The sequence below is a fragment of the Salvelinus namaycush genome, chromosome 3 (genome assembly GCF_016432855.1).
Source record: "Salvelinus namaycush isolate Seneca chromosome 3, SaNama_1.0, whole genome shotgun sequence".
Classification (NCBI taxonomy): domain Eukaryota; kingdom Metazoa; phylum Chordata; class Actinopteri; order Salmoniformes; family Salmonidae; genus Salvelinus; species Salvelinus namaycush.
The window spans coordinates 67,090,043-67,096,755 of record NC_052309.1 but is presented as its reverse complement, the minus strand read 5'-3'; positions in this window follow the sequence as shown (position 1 = coordinate 67,096,755).

Below are 6,713 nucleotides of genomic sequence, written 5' to 3'. Positions count from 1 at the left end.
TAATAGAATGCACAGTCACCAGAGGTACTCTAGTCAATGTTCTGAGTAAGTGTTTAATAGGGTAGAGCTACTAGAACATTGCTCCACCCCCTGTAACTATAAAGTGTATGTTTTATTTTATTTTTATTTAACCTTTATTTAACTAGACAGTTAAGAACAAATTCTTATTTACAAGGACGGCCTACCTCGGCCAAACCCGGACGACGCTGGGTCAATTGTGCGCCGCCCTACGGGACTCCCAATCACGGCCGATTGTGATACAGCCTGGAATCGAACCCGGGTCTGTAGTGATGCTTCTAGCACTGAGAAGCAGTGCCTCAGACCGCTGCGTGTGTGTGTGTGCAGGGTTGGGTAGGTTACTTTCTAAATGTAATCTGTTAGTTACTAGTTACCTTTCCAAAAGGGTCAATTGTGCGCCGCCCTATGGGACTCCCAATCATGGCCGGTTGTGATACAGCCTGGAATCGAACCAGGGTCTGTAGTGATGCCTCCAGCACAGAGATGCAGTGCCTTAGACCACTGTCTCTCTGTGTGTGTGTGTGTGTGTGTGTGTGTGTGTGTGTGTGTGTGTGTGTGTGTGTGTGTGTGTGTGTGTGTGTGTGTGTGTGTGGGGGGGGGGGGGTTGGGTAGGTTGCTTTCTAAATGTAATCTGTTAGTTACTAGTTACCTGTCCAAAATTGTAATCAGTAACGTAATTTTTGGATTACCCACATTTTGTAATGTAATCTGATTACTTTCAGAAACACACACACACCGCATCCAGAACACAGAGCCAATATTTACCCAGCCGTCTGCACAACACAGGAGGATCAGATGTACAGATACATGAAAGAGGAACATAAAAATGGAGAGAGAGAGACAGGGTGACAGGGAGAGAGCTGGGGAAGAGAGAAAGAGGGAGATAAAAAGGCTATTAAAAAAAGAGTGAATGAGGAAGATGGAGAGAGAGAGCTGTGTTAAATGAGAGGGAAAGAGTACAGAACTGAGTGGTTGTTTGTGATACAGGAGAGGAGCTGAACATGAGCAATAGTTTGGGTTGAAATGAATGACACTGGAACAGCAGAACATTCTTCGGAGGTTTGTATTTTTACATCCAGATCCAACATTTTATTGACCTCTTTGAATCTGACTGACTCGTGGAAAAGGCTGAATGACCCGCAGCATAATGTGAGTCACTTACAATTCAAGTCTCTTCCTCTATTAATGCTGTAATTCCCCAGATGACCAGTAGAGACCAGTGTAAGCAAATTAAATTGTGGGAGCTTATTCAGAACACGCTCATAGAAATCTGTTTACAGTAAAACCAAGATTTATCTTTTCATTGTGCAAGAGAATCAGCTCTATTGTAACATTCCAATGTTCAATGACATTCTGAGTATCATGCCCTACGAAATATGTCCCTAGCCCTAGTATGTAGGCTAGATTTCCCAGCAGTGAATCTTGAAAAGTCTCAACTGTCATTTCCTCACCAGCGTTCTCTAGCCTGATTTCTCAAAGTGGAACTGATTGTAATGGAACAGCTGAGAGAGAAGCGGAGTGATGGTGGAGACAACCACACAGTGCTTGTAAAGGAAAGCTTATTTGAGCAGTATAACAGACAAAACTGCTATCGCATGTGCCTGGAAATGAAACCATAGCCAAACAAAACAAGACATGCCCTTTTTCATATGACCCACAAAATGTATGCTCAGTACTCAGACAATATGTTTGTTTTGTATTGACCAGATGAACATTCATAGCAGTGGGCATGGAATACCAAAACTAAAGTGCTTATGGACAGTACATGTATATGTCATTGTGGTAATTATCTGGTATGGTGGCTGTATGGTTAGAAGCACTGTTAACTGCTTGTTCTTCACAGCAGTTTATAACCAGAAGGTCAATCGACAGATTCCGTGAAGAGATTGTACTGTTTTTACTGTGTTCATTTAATTCTCTGCAGCAGCCATGTCTGAACACAGAGGTACTATATCATTGTCCAAGGCCAGGAGATGCCATGGCATGGCATCTACTATTGAGTTCCCTCAGAGATAAGACAGAGGGCTCCACTGTGATTCCAGATGATTTCACTAGAATCCAAGTCCAAATATGGAAGGAGAGAGACAGAGACTGGGGCACATCAAAGCAAAGAGAATGGATATAAAACATGAGAGAGGCAGGACATGCAGAGAGAGAGAGAGAGAGAGAGAACACTTTCATCTCCTCAGCTGCTATGCCTTATCATCCCTCTGTCTTTGTAATCACCATGGCAACGGAAGAACAGCATTGAGAGGGTGTTGTAGAGGGAGAGAGAGTGTGTAAGTGGAGAGAGCACGTGAGGGAGGGAGCTACAGGGTGACTGGGACCAGGAGAAACTCCGTTGTTGAAAGAGAAGAGAAGGAGAAGAAGGAAGAGAGAGTGAAGAGAGAGCTGTGTGTTTTTGTTGTTGCTGAACAACATGTGTCTCAGTGTGCTGCTGCTCATCTTTCTCTCCCAGGCAGAGTTGGGGAGAGTTTGGGCTCAGCAACAAACAGGTAAGCTTTTCTTTCTCCCCTACCTCTCCTGTGTTTTCCATCCTGATTCTCTTGTCTCAGTGTACTTCATCACCTTTTTTCACCTGTTGTCTCCTCCCTCCTTCTCTCCTCATTTTCCCCATGCATCACTCTCTTCATACCACTGGAAGTTGGTGGCACCTAAATTGGGGAGGATGGGCTTGCGGTAATGGCTAGAGCAGAGTTAGTGGAATGGTATCAAATACATGAAACACATGGTTTCCATGTTTGACGCCATTCCATTCGCTACGTTCCAGCCATTATTATGAGTCGTCCTCCCATCAGCAGCCCCCATTGCTTCACACAGCCTCTCTTCAGGTCACTCAGGTGTTGTACTTTCTGCCGTACAATATCACCTCATCCAGGCGCTTCTCTCCCTTTTTTTAACTTCCAGAATCATCTTTTATTTGCATAATGTATGCCATTTACATCTGTCCATCTCTCTTTCCCCTTCATGGCTCTCACACTTCCATCCTAAGATGTCACAACTTATGATCACATGGAATAATAACAACTTTTGTATTTAACATTAAAGAAAAGCTGTGAGCGTTTTGGCATTCTTTTTTATTTGATAATTCAGGGCTTCAATAACCTACGTACAGATGTCTTTGAAGACACTGTTTTTACTCATTTACTTATATAAGGGAAATGGTACAGGTTCATGATTGTGTTTGGAAACGGGCATACCCTTATACTCTTTGTTTGTGCAGAAAAGTTAGTTCCTAGTTTGCAATGAAAGTGTGACCATAAACAACGCCATGTTCCAGAAACGTGCAAATGACTCAGAATAACAACCCACAAAACAACATTGCTTCTGCCTAACATTAGATTTGGACATATTTCTCCCTGCCACTCTGCTAGCCTAAAAGTCAGGCAGTCCAGGGTGGGAAAGGAGAGGTGAACAGACAGAGAGAAAAAACTGTTGGTGAATGTAGGCAAAAAGGTGGTAGCTTGATGAGTCGTGTGTGTTTTTTTTAATCCTTTATTTATCCAGGTCTTTCTCATTGAGATAAAATCTATTTTTCAAAAGACACCTGGTCCAATAGCAGCAGGGGGAAAAAAGTTTCAGACACAACATTGAACAAAACTATAGACACACATACAGTACAACAATGACATATTACATGTGTGTTTGTATGTATGTGTGTTGAAAGTGTATGCATTTCTGTGTGCTTGGGGTGTGACAGGAATGCTTGTGGACCGATGGAGGGGGACGCATTGCGATGTGTTTCTCCTCCTAGCCATATAAAGCCTTTTATCAGAGATTGAGTAATTAGATTTGTCTCCACCACTGTCCCACCACTGCACTCTTCTTTCTATGATCTCCTCACTTTTCAATAAATCCTGTAACCCTTATTAGCCAAATCTCTGCTCCCAATTCTTATTTTATTTCACTAGTACTCTTTGCTGACTGTCTTCCTCTCGTGACCTTTGTTTTGCTCCAAAATTCCTTGAGGCAAGGCAGATGCATCCCATTCTCATTCCCTGATACTATCTACCACCTTCAAAACAACAACAGCTCTTCCCTGATACTACCTACCACCTTCGAAACAACAACAGCTCTTCACTGAGCTAAATTAATTGCTTTTCGTGTTTATCTTACACAGCATAAAATTAGATTATTTTATTTTTTACATACAGTGTAAAAAAAAGCTGTTTGAAATAGGATCAAGTGGAGCTACCCTCGAGAGCTTTCTGCAGCATCTAAACCAGACTATGAAAACACAGCTTGAGGGATGAAAATGAATTGTGAGGCTGCTGACCTCAGAGCTCTCTGTTCTTTGTCCTGTTGAGAATTTCACTTAACAAATGACTTGTGTCTGGTCCAGCCATGCTGGGGCCAAGTCTGAACAGAAAAAAAAAATGGAAAGGATAAATCTGGATATACTAAATATCTGTGTGGCTGACATCCATAGATGTGATGTCACTGTCGTGGAGATTTTGATCTGCAACAGCAAGGGTCATTGTGACATCTATACAGACACTTCTGGCAAGTTTCAAGAGAACAGAAGGATCCGTGAAGTAGGGATAGAGGAGCAGGGAGGGAGACAAAGAACCTAAACTCCTAAAGGAATCCTGCCACTTTTCAACCTCATGTTCATTATCTCCAGCACCGTACCAGTGTCTACATACGTGTTCACGTCACGTTTCTATGATCTGTGGTTAAAGAGATAAGAAGAAACGTCCTAAAATATGGTTATCTGTGACATCACAGAGTAGGATTAAAAGAAGCAAATTAAAACAGTGATTTTCAAAACATTGTTTCTAGCCAGAGGGGGGTATTTTATTGCTCCCATGTCACTGTGGATCTCATAGTGTTTGAAAATCACCGTTTTTTAAGTGTTTTTACTTTGACGATGTCATCGGCTAGAACATTATAACTTTTTAAAAAAAATTACAAAGCAAAGAAATGCTCCATTTTCACATATGTAGAAATGGTATTGTGCTGGAAATAATGAAAATGAGGTTGAAAAGTGGTAGATTTGCCCTTTAACAATTCTTTGGCATAGTTAAAGAAAGTGATTTTCTGGATGATGAGGTGTGATGTTGGCATTGGGGAATAAGACATGGTTCAGCACTGATCTTCATTGAGATGCCTGACTTAGTTCGTTATGGGCTTTGTCTTATCGTACAATGAAAACCAGAATTAATTCCTTTACCTCATCCACTGAGAGTTTGGGTTTCACCATAACAAAGGAAGTATGAGGTCATCACTGCTCTCTTGTTTTCATAGAAGAGATCTTGGTGTTTTTTCTAAATGTAAAATCTCTTGTTTCAGCATAACACCTGCTACCTTATAAGCTTTATCATATACGTTTTCGGGTATTATGCCACCCACCAAGTCTTATTTGACTGATATGAGTAATGTGTTCAAGTTATAACGTGAGGAAATGTTGCTTGATTAGCTGCATGCAAGTTTTTCAGACTCTTCACAGTCACTTTCTGTTGGCATTCTGGATGGTGGTTGTTCCTCTTGTGGTTCTGACCCTACAATTACCACTGCAGCTGTTGTGAGTGGGTGTGTGTGCATGCAGTATGTGCCAGTGTAAATTAGGGATGGGCAACTGGTGGCCTGCAGGCCCTTTTTGTAGGCCCGCGGACCAATAAAAAAAAAAAATATATTTTGAGTCTCAACTTAATGTTGAGAGTTAGAATAACAAAGTTACACAAAGTGTAAAACTGATACTTTTTCTCTCCGCCTCATGGAAATGAGTTATCACATTTGAATTGCATGAAATTAGGTATAAAAATCAAATCAAATCAAATTTTATTTGTCACATACACATGGTTAGCAGATGTTAATGCGAGTGTAGCGAAATGCTTGTGCTTCTAGTTCCGACAATGCAGTAATAACCAACGAGTAATCTAACCTAACAATTTCACAACTACTACCTTATACACACACGTGTAAAGGGATAAAGAATATGTACATAAAGATATATGAATGAGTGATGGTACAGAACGGCATTGGCAAGATGCAGGCAATGCCATGACCTGGTCACAAAGCCTAATAATCAACATACATTTCAATAATCCAGAAGAACGGCTGAAGAAAAAATATTTAGCAATATAGGTCAAAAGTTCACTTTTTAATTCAGGTATCAATGATCATTTGCTGTGGGTTTGTAGTTTCAAGCTTTTATTGTCACGTGCACAAGTACAGTGAAATGCCTTTCTTGGAAGCTATTTCCTAATGCAGTAACCAATATCAATGTAGTGCTAAAAAATAAAGTAGAACAAAAACACACAGGAAATAGAAACAAGAACACTGGAAAGTACGTACGCTATACACCGGGTCAGTGCCTATATCATATTTACAATGTGCAGGGATACAAGAGTGATAGAGGTAGATATGTATAGGAGTAAGGTGACCAGGCATCAGGATATATGATGACAGAGTGTCAGTGTGCGTGTTATATGTGTGTGAGCAAATTAAGTGCATGTGCTAGAACGTCAGTGTGAGTGAGTGTGTAGAGTTCAGTGAGTGTGTGTATAGAGTCGGTGCAAAAATTTAAAAAAGAAGGCATTCATATTCATATGATCGGCCACATTGAGTTGAACTGTGGAAGTAGTGTGGCATCCGGCTGATGCCGAGCCAGCCCTGGCAGCCGCTCCCATGCAGGAAAGGGTGTGCCCTCTCACCCCCGGTCTGACTGACCACTCACGGAAACCGGCCTGGAA